This window comes from Aquarana catesbeiana, linkage group LG04, assembly GCF_042186555.1.
Source record: "Aquarana catesbeiana isolate 2022-GZ linkage group LG04, ASM4218655v1, whole genome shotgun sequence".
NCBI lineage: Eukaryota > Metazoa > Chordata > Amphibia > Anura > Ranidae > Aquarana > Aquarana catesbeiana.
The window spans coordinates 489,237,347-489,262,975 of NC_133327.1; the positions used below are offsets into that span (position 1 = coordinate 489,237,347).

General features: G+C 38.0%; 1 protein-coding gene across 1 annotated transcript in view; it reads right to left on the reverse strand.

Moving 5' to 3' along the window:
* Positions 1 to 25,629, reverse strand: part of RIOX1 (ribosomal oxygenase 1) — a 345,989-nt gene that overhangs the window by 49,822 nt on the left and 270,538 nt on the right. The gene's annotated exons all lie outside the window — the stretch shown is intronic.

Below are 25,629 nucleotides of genomic sequence, written 5' to 3' on the forward strand. Positions count from 1 at the left end.
TTTTATGGGGCGGTCATAATGTTTTGGCTGATCATGGGGTTGTCAGCTTTTGTCACCTCCCACTTTAGTTTTGAACATTTCGCCATTCATTCCTATGGGACCAATTTCGTCGCAAAAACGACGATATTTCGTGAACCATTCGGCGAAACGTTCCAGAAAGTAATAGCACACCAATTAAATGACATTGATTCCGGATTCACACTGGTATATTTGAGCTTTTCACAAAGTTCCACAAGGTAATAGCACACCAATTAAATGACATTGAACATTTCACCATTCATTCCTATGGGACCAATATTGCCGCAAAAACGACGATATTTCGTGAACCATACGGCGAAAAAAGTTCCACAAAGTAATAGCACACCAATTAAATGACATTGAACATTTCGCCATTCATTCCTATGGGACCAATTTCGCCGCAAAAACTACGATATTTTGTGAACCATTCGGTGAAACGTTCCACAAAGTATTAGCACACCAATCGGGAACAATCCGCACGTTTCGGTATATTACTTGTCTCTGTAGTGTAAAAACAGTGGGAGGAGTCTACAAGCATTATCAAGTCTAGCAGATGAAGTCACATGCATTTGGGGTGTCTCAGCATCTTGTGTTTACAACCACTGTTTCCTAGCAACGCTCATGCCCTGTTTATGCTTCACAAATACTGCTCCATACACAGTACACAGGACCATGATAGATGTAGTAACTATGCAGTAATTCAAATGGCCGTATTTTAAAAACTATAAATCCTACAGCGAAGATCTTTATATTGTGAGAATCACAAGGCCTAGACCTAGATTTTGATGTATAGTATGTCTCTGAAATATTAAAAATGGAGGCACGGTCGCAGTTTAGAAATTGCCCTTCAAATTTGAAGGGGCTAGAGTGTAGTTTCAATGAATGTCAATGGACGGCGTGAGTTGCAAACAAATTGTCATATTGTGAAAACTATCAGGACTACGGTTTAGCCGTGGACATGTTTAGTGGCAGCAGGGATAGCTGAACGTTTTGATATAAGATTTGTGTAGGTGGGCTTGAAAATGAGGGAGTGGCGGCAGTTTAGAAATCATGTTCTGATTTTTCAGCTTTTATCACCTCCCACTCTAGTTTCCCCATTCATTCCTATGGGACCAATTTCGCCGCAAAAATGACGATATTTCGTGAACCATTTGGCGAAACGTTCCACAAAATAATAGCACACCATTCGGGAACAATCCGCACGTTTCGGTATATTACTTGTCTATGTAGTGTAAAAACTGTGGGAGGAGTTAGGGTGGTAAATTTGGCTATAATAATAATAAGAACTAGAAAAGGTACAATTTCTGGGGAAATTGTGAAAAGTGTTCTTGCCTCTACAACTGGAGTGGGCGGAGTAACTGGAGGGAGTGGCTTGAGTAACTGTGAAACGTGTTAAAAAGCTTAATATTTTAAAAAGTATAAATAGTAGTAAAAAAGTTCCATCATTCGCTGAAAGAGCTGAACATTTTTTTCAAAAGTAATTTTTTTCTTCAAAAATGATTTTTTTTTCAAAGGTAATTTTTTTATTTCAAAAATAATTTTTTTTTCGAAATTATTTTTTTTTTTAAAGTAATTTTTTTTTCAAAAATAATTTTTTTTTTCAAAAATATTTTTTTTTTTCAAATATATTTTTTTTTTCAAAAATAATTTTTTTTTTTTCAAAAATAATTTTTTTTTCAAAAATATTTTTTTTTTTTTTCCAAAAATGATTTTTTTTTTTCAAAAATTATTTTTTTACTTTTTTCAAAATTTTTTTTTTTTTTCAAAAATATTTTTTTTTTTTACATGGGGCGGTCATAATGTTTTGGCTGATCATGGGGTGGTCATAATGTTTTGGCTGATCATGGGGTTGTCAGCTTTTGTCACTTCCCACTCTAGTTTTGAACATTTCGCCATTCATTCCTATGGGACCAATTTCGCCGCAAAAACGTCATTTCGTGGACCATTCGGCGAAACATTCCACAAAGTAATAACACACCAATCGGGAACAATCCGCTCGTTTCGGTATATTATTTGTCTCTGTAGTGTGAAAACTGTGGGAGGAGTCTACAAGCATTATCAAGTCTAGCAGATGAAGTCACATGCATTTGGGGTGTCTCAGCATCTTGTGTTTACAACCACTGTTTCCTAGCAACGCTTATGCCCTGTTTATGCTTCCCAAATACTACTTCATCAAAACTGCCCCATCAGAATTACCCCATCAAAACTGCCCCATCATATTCCTCTATTATAAATCAGTACATGGTGTGTCTGTCCCCTCCCCCGGGCTCTGTAATCAGCTGAGATGCTCCAGCCACCTTCCCCCCTGTGTATAACAGAAGCTTTGGTAACCATGGCAACAAAACAAACACTAACAGTACACTCTGATTAATGGCTAAAATTTCCTGAAATGACCTCTAAACAAATGGCCGTATTTTAAAAACTATACATCCTACAGCGAAGATCTTTATATTGTGAGAATCACAAGACCCAGACCTAGATTTTGATACATAGTATGTCTCTGAAATATTAAAAATGAAGGCACAGTCGCAGTTTAGAAATTGCCCTTCAAATTTGGAGGGGGCTAGAGTGTAGTTTCAATGAATGTCAATGGACGGCGTGAGTTGCAAACAAATGGTCATATTGTGAAAACTATCAGGACTATGGCTTATCCGTGGACATGTTTAGTGGCAGCAGGGATAGCTGAACGTTTTGATATAAGATTTGTGTAGGTGGGCTTGAAAATGAGGGAGTGGCGGCAGTTTAGAAATCATGTTCTGATTTTCCAGCTTTTGTCATCTCCCACTCTAGTTTCCCCATTCATTCCTATGGGACCAATTTCGCCGCAAAAACGACGATATTTCGTGAACCATTCGGCGAAACGTTCCACAAAGTAATAGCACACCATTCGGGAACAATCCGCACGTTTCGGTATATTACTTGTCTATGTAGTGTAAAAACTGTGGGAGGAGTTAGGGTGGTAAATTTGGCTATAATAATAAGAATAATATATATGTGAGATAACAGTAAGTGGTCTTGCTATGCAAGAACACTTAACTAGAAAAGCTACAATTTCTGGGGAAATTGTGAAAAGTGTTCTTGCCTCTACAACTGGAGTGGGCGGAGTAACTGGGTGGAGTGGCTTGAGTAACTGTTGTGTGGTTGGAGTGGCTGGAGTAACTGTGAAAAGTGTTAAAAAGCTTATTTTAAAAAGTATAAATAGTAGTAAAAAAAGTTGAAGTCTCATCATTAGCTGAAAGAGCTGAACATTTTTTTCAAAAATTATGATTTTTTTTTTCAAAAATATATATTTTTTTCAAAAATATATATTTTTTTTCAAAAATATATATTTTTTTCAAAAATAATTTTTTTTTTCAAAAATTATTTTTTTTAAAAATTATTTTTTTTTTCAAAAATGTTTTTTTTTCAAAAATATTTTTTTTTTCAAAAATGAATTTATTTTTTTCAAAAATAATTTTTTTTCTTCAAAAATATTTTTTTTTTACATGGGGCGGTCATAATGTTTTGGCTGATCATGGGGTCGTCAGCTTTTGTAACCTCCCACTCTAGTTTTGAACATTTCGCCATTCATTCCTATGGGACCAATTTCGCCGCAAAAACGACATTTCGTGGACCATTCGGCGAAACGTTCCACAAAGTAATAACACACCAATCGGGAACAATCCGCTCGTTTCGGTATATTACTTGTCTCTGTAGTGTAAAAACTGTGGGAGGAGTCTACTAGCATTATCAAGTCTAGCAGATGAAGTCACATGCATTTGAGGTGTCTCAGCATCTTGTGTTTACAACCACTGTTTCCTAGCAACGCTCATACCCTGTTTATGCTTCCCAAATACTACTTCATCAAAACTGCCCCATCAGAATTACCCCATCAAAACTGCCCCATCATATTCCTCTATTATAAATCAGTACATGGTGTGTCTGTCCCCTCCCCCGGGCTCTGTAATCAGAGCTGAGATGCTCCAGCCACCTCCCCCCTGTGTATAACAGAAGCTTTGGTAACCATGGCAACAAAACAAACACTAACAGTACACTCTGATTAATGGCTAAAATTTCCTGAAATGACCTCTAAACAAATGGCCGTATTTTAAAAACTATACATCCTACAGCGAAGATCTTTATATTGTGAGAATCACAAGACCCAGACCTAGATTTTGATACATAGTATGTCTCTGAAATATTAAAATTGAAGGCACGGTCGCAGTTTAGAAATTGCCCTTCAAATTTGAAGGAGCTAGAGTGTAGTTTCAATGAATGTCAATGGACGGCGTGAGTTGCAAACAAATGGTCATATTGTGAAAACTATCAGGACTATGGCTTAGCCGTGGACATGTTTAGTGGCAGCAGGGATAGCTGAACGTTTTGATATAAGATTTGTGTAGGTGGGCTTGAAAATGAGGGAGTGGCGGCAGTTTAGAAATCATGTTCTGATTTTCCAGCTTTTGTCATCTCCCACTCTAGTTTCCCCATTCATTCCTATGGGACAAATTTCGCCGCAAAAACGACGATATTTCGTGAACCATCCGGCGAAACGTTCCACAAAGTAATAGCACACCATTCGGGAACAATCCGCATGTTTCGGTATATTACTTGTCTATGTAGTGTAAAAACTGTGGGAGGAGTTATGGTGGTAAATTTGGCTATAATAATAATATATATGTGAGATAACAGTAAGTGGTCTTGCTATGCAAGAACACTTAACTAGAAAAGGAACAATTTCTGGGGAAATTGTGAAAAGTGTTCTTGCCTCTACAACTGGAGTGGGCGGAGTAACTGGGTGGAGTGGCTTGAGTAACTGTGAAAAGTGTTAAAAAGCTTAATATTTTAAAAAGTATAAATAGTAGTAAAAAAAAGTTGAAGTCCCATCATTAGCTGAAAGAGCTGAACATTTTTTTCAAAAGTTTTTATTTCAAAAATGATTTTTTTTTAAACGAAATTTTTTTTTTCAAAAATAATTTTTTTTTTCAAAAACTGCCATCAAAACTGCCCCATCAGAATTGTCCCATCAAAACTGCCCCATCATATTGCCACCATCAAAACGGCCCCATCAGAATTGCCCCATCAAAACAGCCCCATCATATTGCCACCATCAAAACTGCCCCATCAGAATTGCCCCATCAGAATTGCCACCATCAAAACTGCCCCATCAGAATTGCCCCATCATATTGCCACCATCAAAACTGCCCCATCATAATTGCCCCACCAAAACTGCCCCATCATATTGCCACCATCAAAACTGCCCCATCATAATTGCCCCATTAAAACTGCCCCATCAGAATTGCCCCATTAAAACTGCCCCATCAGAATTGCCCCATTAAAACTGCCCCATCAGAATTGCCCCATCAAAACTGCCCCATCATATTCCTCTATTATAAATCAGTACATGGTGTGTCTGTCCCCTCCCCCGGGCTCTGTATTCAGAGCTGAGATGCTCCAGCCACCTCCCCCCCTGTGTATAACAGAAGCTTTGGTAACCATGGCAACAAAACAAACACAGTACACTCTGATTAATGGCTAAAATTTCCTGAAATGACCTCTAAACAAAAAGCTTTTTCTCAAAAACTGTAAATCCTACAGCGAAGATCTTTATATTGTGAGAATCACAAGACCCAGACCTAGATTTTGATACATAGTATGTCTCTGAAATATTAAAAATGGAGGCACAGTCGCAGTTTAGAAATTGCCCTTCAAATTTGAAGGGGCTAGAGTGTCGTTTCAATGAATGTCAATGGACGGTGTGAGTTGCAAACAAATGGTCATATTGTGAAAACTATCAGGACTATGGCTTAGCCGTGGACATGTTTAGTGGCAGCAGGGATAGCTGAACGTTTTGATATAAGATTTGTGTAGGTGGGCCTGAAAATGAGGGAGTGGCGGCAGTTTAGAAATCATGTTCTGATTTTTCAGCTTTTGTCACCTCCCACTCTAGCTTCCCCATTCATTCCTATGGGACCAATTTCGCCGCAAAAACTACGATATTTCGTGAACCATTCGGTGAAACATTCCACAAAATAATAGCACACCGTTCGGGAACAATCCGCACGTTTCGGTATATTACTTGTCTATGTAGTGTAAAAACTGTGGGAGGAGTTAGGGTGGTAAATTTGGCTATAATAATAAGAATAAGAACTAGAAAAGGTACAATTTCTGGGGAAATTGTGAAAGTGTTCTTGCCTCTACAACTGGAGTGGGCGGAGTAACTGGGTGGGGTGGAGTGGCTTGAGTAACTGTGAAAAGTGTTAAAAAGCTTAATATTTTAAAAAGTATAAATAGTAGTAAAAAAGTTCCATCATTCGCTGAAAGAGCTGAACATTTTTTTCAAAAGTAATTTTTTTTTTCAAAAATGAATTTTTTTTAATCAAAAATTATTTTTTTTTTCTTCAAAAATGATTTTTTTTTTCAAAAGTAATTTTTTTTTTCAAAGGTAATTTTTTTTTCAAAAATGAATTTTTTTATTTCAAAAATAATTTTTTTTTCGAAATTATTATTTTTTTTAAAGTAATTTTTTTTTCAAAAATAATTTTTTTCTTCAAAAATATTTTTTTTTTTAAATATATTTTTTTTTCAAAAATAATTTTTTTTTTAAAAGTAATTTTTTTTTCAAAAATATTTTTTTTTTTCAAAAATAATTTTTTTTTTCAAAAATATTTTTTTTTTCAAAAATATTTTTTTTTTTTCAAAAATGATTTTTTTACTTTTTTCAAAAATTATTTTTTTACTTTTTTCAAAAATTATTTTTTTTTTTCAAAAATTTTTTTTTTTTTTACATGGGGCGGATATTTCGTGAACCATTTGGCGAAACGTTCCACAAAATAATAGCACACCATTCGGGAACAATCCGCACGTTTTGGTATATTACTTGTCTATGTAGTGTAAAAATTGTGGGAGGAGTTAGGGTGGTAAATTTGGCTATAATAATAAGAATAATAAGAACTAGAAAAGGTACAATTTCTGGGGAAATTGTGAAAGTGTTCTTGCCTCTACAACTGGAGTGGGCGGAGTAACTGGGTGGGGTGGAGTGGCTTGAGTAACTGTGAAAAGTGTTAAAAAGCTTAATATTTTAAAAAGTATAAATAGTAGTAAAAAAGTTCCATCATTCGCTGAAAGAGCTGAACATTTTTTTCAAAAGTAATTTTTTTTTTCAAAAATGAATTTTTTTTAATCAAAAATTATTTTTTTTTCTTCAAAAATGATTTTTTTTTTCAAAAGTAATTTTTTTTTTCAAAGGTAATTTTTTTTTTCAAAAATGAATTTTTTTATTTCAAAAATAATTTTTTTTTCAAATATATTTTTTTTTCAAAAATAATTTTTTTTTTTTCAAAAATAATTTTTTTTTTTTCAAAAACGTGCGGATTGTTCCCGAATGGTGTGCTATTATAATAAGAAAAGCTACAATTTCTGGGGAAATTGTGAAAGTGTTCTTGCCTCTACAACTGGAGTGGGCGGAGTAACTGGGTGGAGTGGAGTGGCTTGAGTAACTGTGAAAAGTGTTAAAAAGCTTAATATTTTAAAAAGTATAAATAGTAGTAAAAAAGTTCCATCATTACCTGAAAGAGCTGAACATTTTTTTCAAAAGTAATTTTTTTTTTCAAAAATAATTTTTTTTTTCAAAAATAATTTTTTTTTTTCAAAAATATTTTTTTTTTCAAAAATTTTTTTTTTTGAAAAATAATTTTTTTTTTCAAAAATATTTTTTTTTTTTCAAAAATATTTTTTTTTTCAAAAATAATTTTTTTTTTTCAAAAATATATATTTTTTTTTTTCAAAAATATTTTTTTTTTTTTCATGGGGCGGTCATAATGTTTCAGCTGATCATGGGGTTGTCAGCTTTTGTCACCTCCCGCTCTAGTTTTGAACATTTCACCATTCATTCCTATGGGACCAATTTCACAGCAAAAACGACGATATTTCGTGAACCATTCGGCGAAACGTTCCACAAAGTAATAGCACACCAATTAAATGACATTGAGGCCGGATTCACACTGGTATTTTTCAGCTTTTCACAAAGTTCCACAAGGTAATAGGACACCAATTAAATGACATTGAACATTTCGCAATTCATTCCTATGGGACCAATATTGCCGCAAAAAACTACGATATTTCGTGGACCATTCTGCTAAATATTCCACAAAGTAATAACACACCAATCGGGAACAATCCGCTTGTTTCGGTATATTACTTGTCTCTGTAGTGTAAAAACTGTGGGAGGAGTCTACAAACATTATCAAGTCTAGCAGATGAAGTCACATGCATTTGGGGTGTCTCAGCATCTTGTGTTTACAACCACTGTTTCCTAGCAACGCTCATGCCCTGTTTATGCTTCCCAAATACTACTTCATCAAAACTGCCCCATCAGAATTACCCCATCAAAACTGCCCCATCATATTCCTGAGATGCTCCAGCCACCTCCACCCTGTGTATAACAGAAGCTTTGGTAACCATGGCAACAAAACAAACACTAACAGTACACTCTGATTAATGGCTAAAATTTCCTGAAATGACCTCTAAACAAATGGCCGTATTTTAAAAACTATACATCCTACAGCGAAGATCTTTATATTGTGAGAATCACAAGACCCAGACCTAGATTTTGATGTATAGTATGTCTCTGAAATATTAAAAATGGAGGCACAGTCGCAGTTTAGAAATTGCCCTTCAAATTTGAAGGGGCTAGAGTGTAGTTTCAATGAATGTCAATGGACGGTGTGAGTTGCAAACAAATGGTCATATTGTGAAAACTATCAGGACTATGGCTTAGCCGTGGACATGTTTAGTGGCAGCAGGGATAGCTGAACGTTTTGATATAAGATTTGTGTAGGTGGGCTTGAAAATGAGGGAGTGGCGGCAGTTTAGAAATCATGTTCTGATTTTTCAGCTTTTGTCACCTCCCACTCTAGCTTCCCCATTCATTCCTATGGGACCAATTTCGCTGCAAAAACGACGATATTTCGTGAACCATTCGGCGAAACATTCCACAAAGTAATAGCACACCATTTGGGAACAATCCGCACGTTTCGGTATATTACTTGTCTATGTAGTGTAAAAACTGTGGGAGGAGTTAGGGTGGTAAATTTGGCTATAATAATAAGAATAATATATATGTGAGATAACAGTAAGTGGTCTTGCTATGCAAGAACACTTAACTAGAAAAGGTACAATTTCTGGGGAAATTGTGAAAAGTGTTCTTGCCTCTACAACTGGAGTGGGCGGAGTAACTGGGTGGGGTGGAGTGGCTTGAGTAACTGTGAAAAGTGTTAAAAAGCTTAATATTTTAAAAAGTATAAATAGTAGTAAAAAAGTTCCATCATTCGCTGAAAGAGCTGAACATTTTTTTCAAAAGTAATTTTTTTTTTCAAAAATGAATTTTTTTTCTTCAAAAATGATTTTTTTCTCTTCAAAAATGAATTTTTTTTCTTCAAAAATGAATTTTTTTTTTCTTCAAAAATGAATTTTTTTTTCAAAAATAATTTTTTTTTCAAAAGTAATTTTTTTTTTCAAAAATAATTTTTTTTTTCAAAAATAATTTTTTTTTTTTCAAAAATATTTTTTTTTTTTTAAAATATTTTTTTTTTTCAAAAATTATTTTTTTTTTTCAAAAATTATTTTTTTATTTTTTTCAAAAATTATTTTTTTTTTTCAAAAATATTTTTTTTTTTTACATGGGGCGGTCATAATGTTTTGGCTGATCATGGGGTGGTCATAATGTTTTGGCTGATCATGGGGTTGTCAGCTTTTGTCACCTCCCACTCTAGTTTTGAACATTTCGCCATTCATTCCTATGGGACCAATTTCGCCGCAAAAACGTCATTTCGTGGACCATTCGGCGAAACATTCCACAAAGTAATAACACACCAATCGGGAACAATCCGCTCGTTTCGGTATATTACTTGTCTCTGTAGTGTAAATACTGTGGGAGGAGTCTACAAGCATTATCAAGTCTAGCAGATGAAGTCACATGCATTTGGGGTGTCTCAGCATCTTGTGTTTACAACCACTGTTTCCTAGCAGCGCTCATGCCCTGTTTATGCTTCCCAAATACTACTTCATCAAAACTGCCCCATCAGAATTACCCCATCAAAACTGCCCCATCATATTCCTCTATTATAAATCAGTACATGGTGTGTCTGTCCCCTCCCCCGGGCTCCGTAATCAGAGCTGAGATGCTCCAGCCACCTCCCCCCCTGTGTATAACAGAAGCTTTGGTAACCATGGCAACAAAACAAACACAGTACACGCTGATTAATGGCTAAAATTTCCTGAAATGACCTCTAAACAAATGGCCGTATTTTAAAAACTATACATCCTACAGCGAAGATCTTTATATTGTGAGAATCACAAGACCCAGACCTAGATTTTGATAGATAGTATGTCTCTGAAATATTAAAAATGAAGGCACGGTCGCAGTTTAGAAATTGCCCTTCAAATTTGAAGGGGCTAGAGTGTAGTTTCAATGAATGTCAATGGACGGCGTGAGTTGCAAACAAATGGTCATATTGTGAAAACTATCAGGACTATGGCTTAGCCGTGGACATGTTTAGTGGCTGCAGGGATAGCTGAACGTTTTGATATAAGATTTGTGTAGGTGTGCTTGAAAATGAGGGAGTGGCGGCAGTTTAGAAATCATGTTCTGATTTTCCAGCTTTTGCCATCTCCCACTCTAGTTTCCCCATTCATTCCTATGGGACCAATTTCGCCGCAAAAACTACGATATTTTGTGAACCATTCGGCGAAACGTTCCACAAAGTAATAGCACACCATTCGGGAACAATCCGCACGTTTCGGTATATTACTTGTCTATGTAGTGTAAAAACTGTGGGAGGAGTTAGGGTGGTAAATTTGGCTATAATAATAAGAACTAGAAAAGGTACAATTTCTGGGGAAATTGTGAAAGTGTTCTTGCCTCTACAACTGGAGTGGGCGGAGTAACTGGGTGGGGTGGAGTGGCTTGAGTAACTGTGAAAAGTGTTAAAAAGCTTAATATTTTAAAAAGTATAAATAGTAGTAAAAAAGTTCCATCATTCGCTGAAAGAGCTGAACATTTTTTTCAAAAGTAATTTTTTTTTTCAAAAATGAATTTTTTTTAATCAAAAATGATTTTTTTTTCTTCAAAAATGATTTTTTTTTTCAAAAGTAATTTTTTTTTTCAAAGGTAATTTTTTTTTTCAAAAATTAATTTTTTTATTTCAAAAATAATTTTTTTTTCGAAATTATTTTTTTTAAAGTAATTTTTTTTTCAAAAATAATTTTTTTTTTTCAAAAATATTTTTTTTTTTCAAAAATATTTTTTTTTCAAAAATAATTTTTTTTTTTTAAAAATATTTTTTTTTTTCAAAAATATATATTTTTTTTTTCAAAAATGATTTTTTTTTTTTCAAAAATTATTTTTTTACTTTTTTCAAAAAAAAATTTTTTTTTTTTCAAAAATATTTTTTTTTTTTACATGGGGCGGTCATAATGTTTTGGCTGATCATGGGGCGGTCATAATGTTTTGGCTGATCATGGGGTTGTCAGCTTTTGTCACCTCCCACTCTAGTTTTGAACATTTCGCCATTCATTCCTATGGGACCAATTTCGCCGCAAAAACGTCATTTCGTGGACCATTCGGCAAAACATTCCACAAAGTAATAACACACCAATCGGGAACAATCCGCTCGTTTCGGTATATTACTTGTCTCTGTAGTGTAAAAACTGTGGGAGGAGTCTACAAGCATTATCAAGTCTAGCAGATGAAGTCACATGCATTTGGAGTGTCTCAGCATCTTGTGTTTACAACCACTGTTTCCTAGCAACGCTCATGCCCTGTTTATGCTTCCCAAATACTACTTCATCAAAACTGCCCCATCAGAATTACCCCATCAAAACTGCCCCATCATATTCCTCTATTATAAATCAGTACATGGTGTGTCTGTCCCCTCCCCCGGGCTCTGTAATCAGAGCTGAGATGCTCCAGCCACCTCCCCCCTGTGTATAACAGAAGCTTTGGTAACCATGGCAACAAAACAAACACTAACAGTACACTCTGATTAATGGCTAAAATTTCCTGAAATGACCTCTAAACAAATGGCTGTATTTTAAAAACTATACATCCTACAGCGAAGATCTTTATATTGTGAGAATCACAAGACCCAGACCTAGATTTTGATATATAGTATGTCTCTGAAATATTAAAAATGGAGGCACGGTCGCAGTTTAGAAATTGCCCTTCAAATTTGAAGGGGCTAGAGTGTAGTTTCAATGAATGTCAATGGACGGCGTGAGTTACAAACAAATGGTCATATTGTCAAAACTATTAGGACTATGGCTTAGCCGTGGACATGTTTAGTGGCAGCAGGAATAGCTGAACGTTTTGATATAAGATTTGTGTAGGTGGGCTTGAAAATGAGGGAGTGGTGGCAGTTTAGAAATCATGTTCTGATTTTTCAGCTTTTGTCACCTCCCACTCTAGCTTCCCCATTCATTCCTATGGGACCAATTTCGCCGCAAAAACAACGATATTTCGTGAACCATTTGGCGAAACGTTCCACAAAATAATAGCACACCATTCGGGAACAATCCGCACGTTTCGGTATATTATTTGTCTATGTAGTGTAAAAATTGTGGGAGGAGTTAGGGTGGTAAATTTGGCTATAATAATAATAAGAATAATATATATGTGAGATAACAGTAAGTGGTCTTGCTATGCAAGAACACTTAATAACTAGAAAAGCTACAATTTCTGGGGAAATTGTGAAAAGTGTTCTTGCCTCTACAACTGGAGTGGGCGGAGTAACTGGGGGGAGTGGCTGGAGTAACTTTTGTGTGGTTGGAGTAACTGTGGAAAGGTTGAACTGGACAGATGGGGAGAGTAACTGTGTGGAGTGTTTGTAGTGAGTAAAGATAGTAAACATTACGCTAACCAATTGATTGATCAAATTTAAAAAGTGCACAAGTGCTAATGATGTAGAAGGTAGAAATATCGGTAAATGACTTTGTCGGACACAGACTTAAGGGTTACCAGGATTTATTACGCCCCAGCCAAAGCATAGCACCTGACGGACTCGTGTCCCAAAATCAAGTGTGTCAAAAACAGTTTACACAGTGTACATATAATTTCAATATATTGCATCACAAGCGAACTGGCAGTATATTTCCGTTATACATTGTATTAACATTTTGAACAGTCAACTTTTTGAACTTTTTGGATACAAGGCAATTCATTAAAGCATATACTTTAAACCCTTACAAATTTTCAGTTTCTCTGCAGTTTTGCTCCTTGCTGTTTCTTTGTCTTACTAATCAGCAAGCAGGCTATAGCACAGGAAGGAGAGGGTGAGTGTGATGAGGACAGATGTCTGTGATGGATGGGGGGGAGTAAGTGAGTTCAGTGTCTAAAAAGTACACCGAACATGAAATATAGAGAATGATTTTTAACTAATTGTAAATGGTCCCACATAACTAAAACTGACATAAAACTCACATAACATAAACTGACCCTCATTGCCACTTTATTATCTGTTTGATGACCACTGTCTCACAACCACTGTTTCCTGGCATCACTCATGCCCTGTTTATGCAGGCTCTAAGCGTGTTCACAACCACTGTTCAAAACACAATACACAGGATCATGATAGCTGTAATAACTGTGCAGTACTCCTGACTGGAGACAGTGCTGCACCCTGGAGATGTAAATGTGATCCAACAGTGTGTTTTTTTCTGTGGTGGCTGCCCAGACCAGTTGGGTATATCCTCTTGAATGAAGAAGGTCAGATATTGGCTTCTTTTCTCTGCACAGAAAATCTTCATTGAAATCTCCACAGAGTATTATAGGTTGGCAATCCATTATTTCCAAAGATTCCAAGAGGCCCAGCAGGTTAGTAAGGAATTGGCCAATACTGTAATCCGGTGGCCTGTAAACAACAGCGATCAAAGCTTGTACAGGGACTCCAGTTTGACAACCAAGAACTCCAAATCAGTCACATTGTGATGATACTGCTTTTCAAAGGCCTTGAAATGGTTTCTGACATACAAGGCGACACCTCCACCACTTTTACTTGCAATGTCAGGAAGGTTCGTGTACGAGAGGTGTCTGTTGCGTTTGAACAGGTTGTAGCCCTCCAGCTGGAGACTTTCAGCAACAGAAGAGCCTGAGAGATGAGTTTCAGTGAAACATAAAACATCTCCAAGTGTCAACTCATGGTGAGATTTGATATCTTCAATGTGAGCTGGTAATCCTTCCGTGTTGTGATGGATAATTGTTAATGTTTGCTGTTTGTCTGTTGTCTGTAGAAACTTTAAGAGGGGCATAACACTTTCCAGTGATGCATTCTTCATTGAATCCAGGGAGGCTGTGATTTCAGGATCAGCAAAGATCTTCTTCTCATCAAAGTCGGTTATGTACAGTCCTTGCAGTGTAGTTGTTCTACTCAGAGCAACATAGGCCATTCCCGGTTGGAAGACCCGTTTCAATGAGACCACTGCTGACTGTATCGACATCCCCTGACACTTATGAATCGTACATGCAAAAGCCAACTTCAGGGGGAACTGCCTGCGAACAACTCCTTTCTGTCTCAGGTTTTCCTCTACCCTTTCTATGTACACCAAGTTGTCAGCATCACAAGGCGACTTGTTACGGTATCTCTGTCCTGCATTTGGATTGTCCAGCATAAGCCCAAGCTTGTTTACCGTAGTAGTACCATTCTCAGTCTGGATGATTATTCTTGCAATCTTGCCAAATGTCCCGTTAACAAGCCCGTCTTCTACATCAATGTTTCTTGTGATCATGATACGGGCACCTTCAGCTGCTTGCAGTGTGTCAATCAGATTGTCTTTGTGTCCTTTGAAAGGTTGGTGTTGCCTCAGCATCACTCCTGTCTTAGGGTCTTTTCTGTAATCGTCGGCATCTATGTTGGTGACGTTTGAATGGAGAACAGACACAGTTGCAGCATTATGTTTGTGAACCTCTTTGTTGGTGGCAAATATGTGTAGCACGTCATTAGGGCAGTGGGTGGGATCTGTAAAAGCCTGAGCAAGCAGAGCTTTGTCATCATTGCTTAAGGTGACAGTCTTCTGCTTGACTCTGATTCTATTCAAAAGCTCAGCAAATGAAATGTCATCCTTCTGTCGCATGATCTCTGTCAGCGTGATCATCTGAAAGTTGTCTTTCCAAAGGTCATTGGTATTTTCCTCAAACACGCAGAGTGGCTTACTTTTTCCCAGCGGGGGGACCTGGTAAAAGTCTCCTACTGCTAGTACTGACATACCACCAAAAGGTTTCTTACTGCCTTTGATTTGCTGTAATCTCCAGTTGATGTAGGCAAACAGGGGCTTTGAAATCATTGACACCTCGTCAATAACAATGATCTCCGCATTTGACAGCTGTGCCCTCACTTCATCTATTAGATTTCCAAGTCCTTGGTAGGGTGGCTTCAAGCTTCTTGGCAACTTCAGAAGAGAATGCAAAGTGTTGCCTGAAATGTTGAAAGCTGCTGTTCCTGTAAATGCAGTTAGTAAAACGCTGGGCACGGATATGTCTGCTTCCTCACGTAGTCTGGTAAGTTTACAGAGTATCTTTGTCGCCTCAGCATAGATGCACTTTATCAGGTGTGATTTGCCTGTCCCTGCACCACCAGTGACAAAGTAATAGAATGGGTCAGGATTTAGGCCACGCACACGGTTAGTGCACCAGTCACAAACTGAGTAGAATGTCTGAGCTTGTGTCCGGTTAAGGTTTCTGTACATTTTCCGAAGGAAATCAGGGCACATTTGTGGGGCCTTCACAGTAAGCGCAATTCCACCTGTTTGTTTGTGACGTGTATACTCCGGAACATCATCTTGTTCATTCTCATGAAGTGGCTCCCCTTCTTTGCGTTCCTCTATACATTCCAACCTATCCAACTCAGCTTCTGGGGCAAAGGTGTTCCAAGCATCTTCAACAGGGCCGTTTTTTACAAAGTCATCCAAGACTTGTTCCACAATTTTGTTGTGTTGTTCGAACTTCTTTTGGTTGCTGGTAACAATTGCAGACACTGCTCGGATTGCTTCTTCTCCTGGTAAGCTCACACAGGCGCCTTTGTAAAAATCCTGGTGTGTTGGGAACCTTACAGTTTTCAGTGATGACTCTGAACGGTGGGGGAGGTAGAGTTTAAGCAGTCTGCCGTAGTAGTTCTCGGGGTCCTTCTTCTCTGAGAAGCGTGCGTACCTGATGATTGCAGGGTTCCCTCTCGTGCGTTTTTGAATCATTCCCATTTCATTCAATAGGCTGACACGCTTGCTGTCTTCCTTCTGCTTGCCATAGACAACCCTGTAATGGGATGCAAAGTCTGCCAGACACATGGACTCAAACTCTGGTGTTTCGGGTCTGGCTCTGTATTTGTCGACAAAACTCGTCATCCACACATTAAGAGAATCGGCTGGTTTGTTCTGCAATGCACTGAGCGGGAGACTCATTTTCAGTGCGTTGTCACCAGTTGGCAGAAAAACAACCTCACGTGAGCAAGACTTCATTTTCAGGCTGCACGTACGGGCCACAGACTCCTGGGCGCTGACCTCTCTGTGTTTTGAATAAGCCTGAAGAACCTCTTTCATTTCTTCTCGTTCTGTCGCTGTTTCTGGGCTCATTTCTTTGACTATTGTTTTGAGATAGTCACTCAGCTCCCGTTCTGGCTTGGATATGTAGGACAACATGTACATGATGCAACCATACTCATCAAGAATGTACTGGATGTCCATGTTGGCGTTCCAGGCCGTCAGCAAATGTGGATTGTAGTTGTTCACCCAGCAGTCCTTGACATCACGCTTCATTAGAATCACGCTTGAGGAGGTCAATGCCTGAATGTAGGAGTTGTACTGATTCAAAGTCATATCACACTGTGCCAGTAGCTGTGACATGTCTTCAAGCTGCACTTTTGGGTTATTAAGCAAATCCCAGACTGGTTTCAGTTTGTTTTTGGCTGCTTGTGGTTTCATTGCACAATCTCCTTGTTCTTCTGGCATCGGTTAAGTTATCATCGTTTTTCTAATAGGTGGCTTTGGAAATCCAAATCTGCATACTCTGTTACCTTTCTTGCATGATTTTGAATGAGATCTGCTGTGCATTTGAAGTTCTGTTACAAATCTGTGAAGTAAGGCCTGTTTGGCTTCATCAGGCAGCTGGCATGAGATGTTATGATCTATAAAGGCACACACCTTGTCATCACTGTCTTGTCCAAATATAGGAGCTCCTGCTACCCAACAGAGACAATGTATATGAGGGCTCCCTCTCGCCTGAAATTCAACCCGGTAAAAGTAATCAATAACTTCACCAATTGGCTGTGCAGGACCCAACAGCAGCTCTCGCATCAGAGCATCAACCCGTTTGTCAAACATGCGCATGGTGGTCACTGGGTTGCCTCGAAAAATGTCACACTTTTCAGCCCAGTCTAGCCCCGCAAAATCCACCTTTTGACCTTGTTGTGCCTTTATTGCCGTTATTACCTCTGGCCATCTGAATTCTGCAGCAGAGAAGGTAAGAAAAAATGTTGGCTTACCCAATTGTCTGACCATGGCTAGCAAATTCTTCAGATTTTTATCCCAGTAAGCTGGACTCCCTCTCAGTGGTTGCATGAACCTTGTGGCATCTCGGTTTCGCACCAACCTCTCAACCTCACACTTGTCCTGTAGCGGCTTGTTGGATATTTTCCGTCCATCCCTGGTATGGGGTTTTCCTTTCCTTAACTGGATGGACATGCTGCTTTTGGCCATGTGTGTTTCTGTGACAAACTGCGCAAAGAAGAGGTAGCTTGTGTCTCTTGCAAAACGAGTATCAACACAAAAAAGCCTTGCATTGAAATACATGCTCGGGGACAGTTTGACTTGTCTTGCCTGGTCCAATGTATTCTGTCCAGTAGGGAACTGAACAGGGAAAGCCATTGCCTCAAGCCTAGGAACTTTAAAGAAGCTGACAGGTGTGTTTCCTTGTGCAGGTGCAATGCTGAATATTCCATCACCGTGTCAGTGCTTCCTCTCCAAGGTCAGATGGCTGCAAACAACTGTCTAGGCCAATTCCAGGTCTTAGTGTATCCTTCTCATCCTCTGCATTAGGAGGTTGTTGGTCATGGCCTTCCTGTTGCTCAGAAGCAGCCGGTAAACATGCAGACTGTACCTCTGATGGATCACAATTTTCGATGCGTTCAAGTATCTCCATCATTTCAGTTTCGTCACAACTGTCGAGTTCTATCCCATCATCATCATCATTATCATCATCATCATCATCAGCGATTGTCTCATCCACTCTAATTGAAATGTCACTGTAGTCGGGGTGTGTGTCAATGAGTTTTGACAGACCTGCTACTACATTTCCCATGTTGACATTATGAAACAGCTGGTGGCCTTTGTAAGTCAGACGTCTTTTCAGCTTCACTCTGTGTAACTGGGATGTGCTGTGCGATCTTGGTAGAGTATTGACCGTGGTTTCCACCTCGGATGGCACACACACTACAGCGCCATGTATAGCTGCCTGTCAAAATTTGGGAAGTGTGATGATCTTGGCAAATGGCAGTATTTTGGCCAAAAGTTGTCTTTCCAGCACATTCAAATCGCAGAGCTCTGGGGGAATGGGCGCCAGCTCCATGTTGTTAGCCACAGCGATGGATGATTTGTGTCCTGCTTTTAAATGTGAATCACAGTTGTGACAAATCCATTCTTTGGTCCTTTCATCTGGTACGGTGCATTGTTCAGGTCCTTGACAGTGATTGTTGCACACATGGACATATTTCCCTGTCAAACAGGCAGCAACAATGTGTAGATTCTTCTTGTAGTTGCTGTGAATGCAATGTTTCACTTGGTTAGGGAAAAGGGTGCGATGACACATCGTGCACACAAATGTTGGCCCAGCTTTAATGCATTCATGGAAAGTGGATATAGCTGTCTGCATTAGGCTGTTGTCCACTGGTTGACTGCATTCCCGCATGACACGAGTCCATCGTCTGTATTTCATTCTTATTTTGAAGGCACATTGCATCTTATGGGTTATGCGAAAATCTGCTTGAGTGTGACGCTTCATTTTCATGTAACTCATGCAATGTTGCAAGTGACGTTTTCTGAAAGCAGGATCATTATGATATTTTCTGGTGATGTATTGCTTCTGCTTCAAGTTGAAATCGGCATTTGTCGCATATTTTCTGGTGATGTATTGCTTCTTCTTCAAGTTGTAATCTGCATTTGTCGCATATTTTCTGGTCATGTATTGCTTCTGCTTCAACTTGAAATCTGCATTTGTCGCATATTTTCTGGTGATGTATTGCTTCTGCTTCAAGTTGAAATCGGCATTTGTCGCATATTTTCTGGTGATGTATTGCTTCTGCTTCACGTTGAAATTGGCATCTGTTGCATATTTGCGAATGATATATTGCTTCTGCTTCAACTTAAAATCAGCATCTGCTCTGTATCGGCTGGTGATGTATGTCCTCTTCTTATTGGTGACAGACATCTTTGTAGCCTTGAAATCACGCCTTCTTTCATTTCTGTGTCTTGTCTTCAGTTTTTGTCGTCTCTGTGCATTTAATTTGGACAATGCCTTACTGTCCTTCCATATGCCCTGTGAGGATTTTGCATCAAGTGACCGTGGAGAATGCTTGCTGGCTGGGAATCCAGTGTGTGTTGCATCTTTGGTCATCTGTGTCACTTTGTTCTCCACATGCTTTGCATTATGTGGTTTGTCAGATTGCACCAGTGGGGACAGCAAACCATCTGACAGACGTCTTGCACGATGAAATGAGACTGGCATGAAGTCATACTGCAGTCCATCAATAGGGCCTCTGGTGTCTGTAAGGAGCAATTCATACAACTTATAAATCCTTGCCCCCATATCACTCAAATGTGTAAAAGTGATCATAACAGCTTTTCCTTTTCCAGTGGCAGGAAGTCCATCCTTATTTCGACTATGAGAATCAAACAGTCCATATCTCCCAGACTTGTCTCTGAACAATGCAATGCAATATGGCACTACTATAAAAAGTGCATGTGTAACATCTGCATTGAGGCACTGAAGTCTTGTGGAGAGGTCAACAAACCAACCTTGGTTGTCACCGTCTACCGTGTCTCTCATACATCCCGATAACACTGGAGATTAACAACGTTATACTCATATTTGTCAGTGTTGACTCTGAGGGGCACTTCTTCCATTGTCAAGTGCTGATGCTGATAGACATTTCTTTGTTTTAGCTGTTTTATTGCTGAGCCATACAAGCTGTTGCCCTTCTTCAGTATTTGATCAAGATCACCCTTTCTCACATCATCAAGCTCACTGTGGTATGCCAAAAATGTCAGAGCCATGCATGTACACTGTTTGTTCCTTAACCTTCCATAGCCATGATGACCCTGATGAAATGATGCCTGCACAGAAATCTCACTTGGTACACATGGTTCTTGCATGCCATGGTTTTCAGAAGTGCCCATCACACTGTCACTGTGCTCTTGAACTTGACACTGAGTTGAACATGAAAATGACACCACAGGTTCACTATATACCTCCTGGGCACATTCACTGTCACAAACCTCCATATCCACTATGCTGCTGTGGGGCTCCGGATCCAGTTTAGTCCAGCGTATCTTTGCAGCTTTAGATCTCTTTCCTTTAGATGGCATGATGATATTTGTGGAAGGAGCTATAATTCCCCTCAGAGCTTTGTTCGAAGAGCTATAATTCCCCTCAGAGTTGTGTTGGAGGAGGAGCTATAATTCGCCTCAGAGCTGTGTGGGAGGAGCTATAACTCCCCTCTGAGCTGTGTGGGAGGAGCAATAATGCTATAATTCCCCTCAGAGCTGTGTGGGAGGAGATACAATTCCCCTTAGTGTTGTGTGGGAGGAGCTATAATTCCCCTTAGAGCTGTGTGGGAGAAGCTATAATTCCCCTCAGAGCTGTGTGGGAGAAGCTACATTTCCCATCAGAGTTGTGTGGGAGAAGCTATAATTCCCCTCAGAGCTGTTTAAAAGGAGCTATAATTCCCCTCACAGCGGTGTGGGAGAAACTATAATTCCTCTCAGAGTTGTGTGGGAGGAGCTCTAATTCTCCTCAGAGCTGTGTGGGAGGAGCTATAATGCTAAGCTGTAATTCCCCTCAGAGTTGTGTGGGAGGAGCTATCATTCTCCTCAGAGCTGTGTGGGAGGAGCTATAATGCTAAGCTATAATGCTATAATTCCCCTTTGAGCTGTGTGGGAGGAGCTATAATTCCCCTCAAAGCTGTATTGGAGGAGCTATAACTTCCCTCCAAGCTGTGTGGGAGGAGCTATAATGCTATAATTGTCCTTAGAGCTGTGTGAGAGGAGCTATAATTCCCCTCAGAGCTTTGATTTTTTTTTTTTTTTCAAAAATGATTTTGTTTTTTCAAAAATGAATTTTGTTTTTTTCAAAAATGATTTTTTTTTTAATTTTTTTTTTCAAAAATATTTTTTTTTCAAAAATTAATTTTTATTTTTTTCAAAATTATTTTATTTTTTTCAAAATGATTTTTTTTTTTTCAAAAATAATTTTTTTTTTACATGGGGCGGTCATAATGTTTTGGCTGATCATGGGGTGGTCATAATGTTTTGGCTGATCATGGGGTTGTCAGCTTTCGTCACCTCCCACTCTAGTTTTGAACATTTCGCCATTCATTCCTATGGGACCAATTTCGCCGCAAAAACGATATTTCGTGGACCATTCGGCGAAACGTTCCACAAAGTAATAACACACCAATCGGGAACAATCCGCATGTTTCGGTATATTACTTGTCTCTGTAGTGTAAAAACTGTGGGAGGAGTCTACAAGCATTATCAAGTCTAGCAGATGAAGTCACATGCATTTGGGGTGTCTCAGCATCTTGTGTTTACAACCACTGTTTCCTAGCAACGCTCATGCCCTGTTTATGCTTCACAAATACTGCTCCATACACAGTACACAGGAACATGATAGATGTAGTAACTATGCAGTAATTCAAATGGCCGTATTTTAAAAACTATAAATCCTACAGGGAAGATCTTTATATTGTGAGAATCACAAGACCCAGACCTAGATTTTGATATATAGTATGTCTCTGAAATATTAAAATTGAAGGCACGGTCGCAGTTTAGAAATTGCCCTTCAAATTTGAAGGAGCTAGAGTGTAGTTTCAATGAATGTCAATGGACGGTGTGAGTTGCAAACAAATGGTCATATTGTGAAAACGATCAGGACTATGGCTTAGCCGTGGACATGTTTAGTGGCAGCAGGGATAGCTGAACGTTTTGATATAAGATTTGTGTAGGTGGGCTTGAAAATGAGGGAGTGGCGGCAGTTTAGAAATCATGTTCTGATTTTTCAGCTTTTTTCACCTCCCACTCTAGTTTCCCCATTCATTCCTATGGGACCAATTTAGCCGCAAAAACAACGATATTTCGTGAACCATTTGGCGAAACGTTCCACAAAGTAATAGCACACCATTCGGGAACAATCCGCACGTTTCGGTATATTACTTGTCTATGTAGTGTAAAAACTGTAGGAGGAGTTAGGGTGGTAAATTTGGCTATAATAATAATAAGAATAATATATATGTGAGATAACAATAAGTGGTCTTGCTATGCAAGAACACTTAATAAGAAGAAGAATAATATATATGTGAGATAACAGTAAGTGGTCTTGCTATGCAAGAACACTTAATAATAATAATATATATGTGAGATAACAGTAAGTGGTCTTGCTATGCAAGAACACTTAATAAGAACTAGAAAAGGTACAATTTCTGGGGAAATTGTGAAAAGTGTTCTTGCCTCTACAACTGGAGTGGGCAGAGTAACTGGGTGGAGTGGCTAGAGTAACTGTGAAAAGTGTTAAAAAGCTTAATATTTTAAAAAGTATAAATAGTAGTAAAAAAGTTGAAGTCTCATCATTAGCTGAAAGAGCTGAACATTTTTTTCAAAAATTATGATTTTTTTTTTCAAAAATGATGATTTTTTTTTTCAAAAATTATGAATTTTTTTTCAAAAATATTTTTTTTTTCAAAAATGATTTTATTTTTTTCTTTTTCAAAAATTATTATTTTTTTTTTTTCAAAAATTATTATTTTTTTTTCAAAAATATTTTTTTTTTACATGGGGCGATCATAATGTTTTGGCTGATCATGGGGTGGTCATAATGTTTTGGCTGATCATGGGGTGGTCATAATGTTTTGGCTGATCATGGGGTTGTCAGCTTTTGTCACCTCCCACTCTAGTTTTGAACATTTCGCCATTCATTCCTATGGGACCAATTTCGCCGCAAAAACGACATTTCGTGGACCATTCGGCGAAACGTTCCACAAAGTAATAGCACACCAATCGAGAACAATCCGCTCGTTTCGGTATATTACTTGTCTCTGTAGTGTAAAAACTGTGGGAGGAGTCTACAAGCATTATCAAGTCTAGCAGATGAAGTCACATGCATTTGGGGTGTCTCAGCATCTTGTGTTTACAACCACTGTTTCCTAGCAACGCTCATGCCCTGTTTATGCTTCCCAAATACTGCTTCATCAAAACTGCCCCATCAGAATTACCCCATCAAAACTGCCCCATCATATTCCTCTATTATAAATCAGTACATGGTGTGTCTGTCCCCTCCCCCGGGCTCTGTAATCAGAGCTGAGATGCTCCAGCCACCTCCCCCCCTGTGTATAACAGAAGCTTTGGTAACCATGGCAACAAAACAAACAGTACACTCTGATTAATGGCTAAAATTTCCTGAAATGACCTCTAAACAAATGGCCGTATTTTAAAAACTATACATCCTACAGCGAAGATCTTTATATTGTGAGAATCACAAGACCCAGACCTAGATTTTGATACATAGTATGTCTCTTAAATATTTAAATTGAAGGCACGGTCGCAGTTTAGAAATTGCCCTTCAAATTTGAAGGGGCTAGAGTGTAGTTTCAATGAATGTCAATGGACGGCGTGAGTTACAAACAAATGGTCATATTGTGAAAACTATCAGGACTATGGCTTAGCCGTGGACATGTTTAGTGGCAGCAGGGATAGCTGAACGTTTTGATATAAGATTTGTGTAGGTGGGCTTGAAAATGAGGGAGTGGCGGCAGTTTAGAAATCATGTTCTGATTTTCCAGCTTTTGTCATCTCCCACTCTAGTTTCCCCATTCATTCCTATGGGACCAATTTCGCCGCAAAAACAATGATATTTCGTGAACCATTCGGCGAAACGTTCCACAAAGTAATAGCACACCATTCGGGAACAATCCGCACGTTTCGGTATATTACTTGTCTATGTAGTGTAAAAACTGTGGGAGGAGTTAGGGTGGTAAATTTGGCTATAATAATAAGAATAATATATATGTGAGATAACAGTAAGTGGTCTTGCTATGCAAGAACACTTAATAATAATATATATGTGAGATAACAGTAAGTGGTCTTGCTATGCAAGAACATTTAATAATAATATATATGTGAGATAACAGTAAGTGGTCTTGCTATGCCAGAACACCTAATAAGAACTAGAAAAGGTACAATTTCTGGGGAAATTGTGAAAAGTGTTCTTGCCTCTACAACTGGAGTGGGCGGAGTAACTGTGAAAAGTGTTAAAAAGCTTAATATTTTAAAAAGTATAGTAGAAAAAAAGTTGAAGTCCCATCATTAGCTGAAAGAGCTGAACATTTTTTTCAAAAGTTTTTTTTTTTTCAAATGAAATTTTTTTTTCAAAAATGAATTTTTTTTTTTTTTCAAAAATGATTTTTTTTTTCAAAAATGAATTTTTTTTTTTTCAAAAATGAATTTTTTTTTTTTCAAAAATTAATTTTTTTTTCAAAAATTATTTTTTTTTTTTCAAAAATTATTATTTTTTTTCAAAAATATTTTTTTTTCATGGGGCGGTCATAATGTTTTGGCTGATCATGGGGTTGTCAGCTTTTGTCACCTCCCACTCTAGTTTTGAAAATTTCGCCATTCATTCCTATGGGACCAATTTCGTCGCAAAAACGACGATATTTCGTGAACCATTCGGCGAAACGTTCCAGAAAGTAATAGCACACCAATTAAATGACATTGAACATTTCAACATTCATTCCTATGGGACCAATATTGCCGCAAAAACGACGATATTTCGTGAATCATTCGGCGAAAAAAGTTCCGCAAAGTAATAGCACACCAATTAAATGACATTGAACATTTCGCCATTCATTCCTATGGGACCAATTTCGCCGCAAAAACGACGATATTTCGTGAACCACAAAGCAATAGCACACCAATCGGGAACAATCCGCACGTTTCGGTATATTACTTGTCTCTGTAGTGTAAAAACTGTGGGAGGAGTCTACAAGCATTATCAAGTCTAGCAGATGAAGTCACATGCATTTGGGGTGTCTCAGCATCTTGTGTTTACAACCACTGTTTCCTAGCAACGCTCATGCCCTGTTTATGCTTCCCAAATACTACTTCATCAAAACTGCCCCATCAGAATTACCCCATCAAAACTGCCCCATCATATTCCTCTATTATAACCCTTTCATGACTAAGCCTATTTTTGAAATTTGGTGTTTACAAGTTAAAATCCGTATTTTTTGCTAGAAAATTACTTAGAACCCCCAAACATTATATATATTTTTTTAGCAGAGAATCTAGAGAATAAAATGACGATTGTTGCAATATTTTTTATCA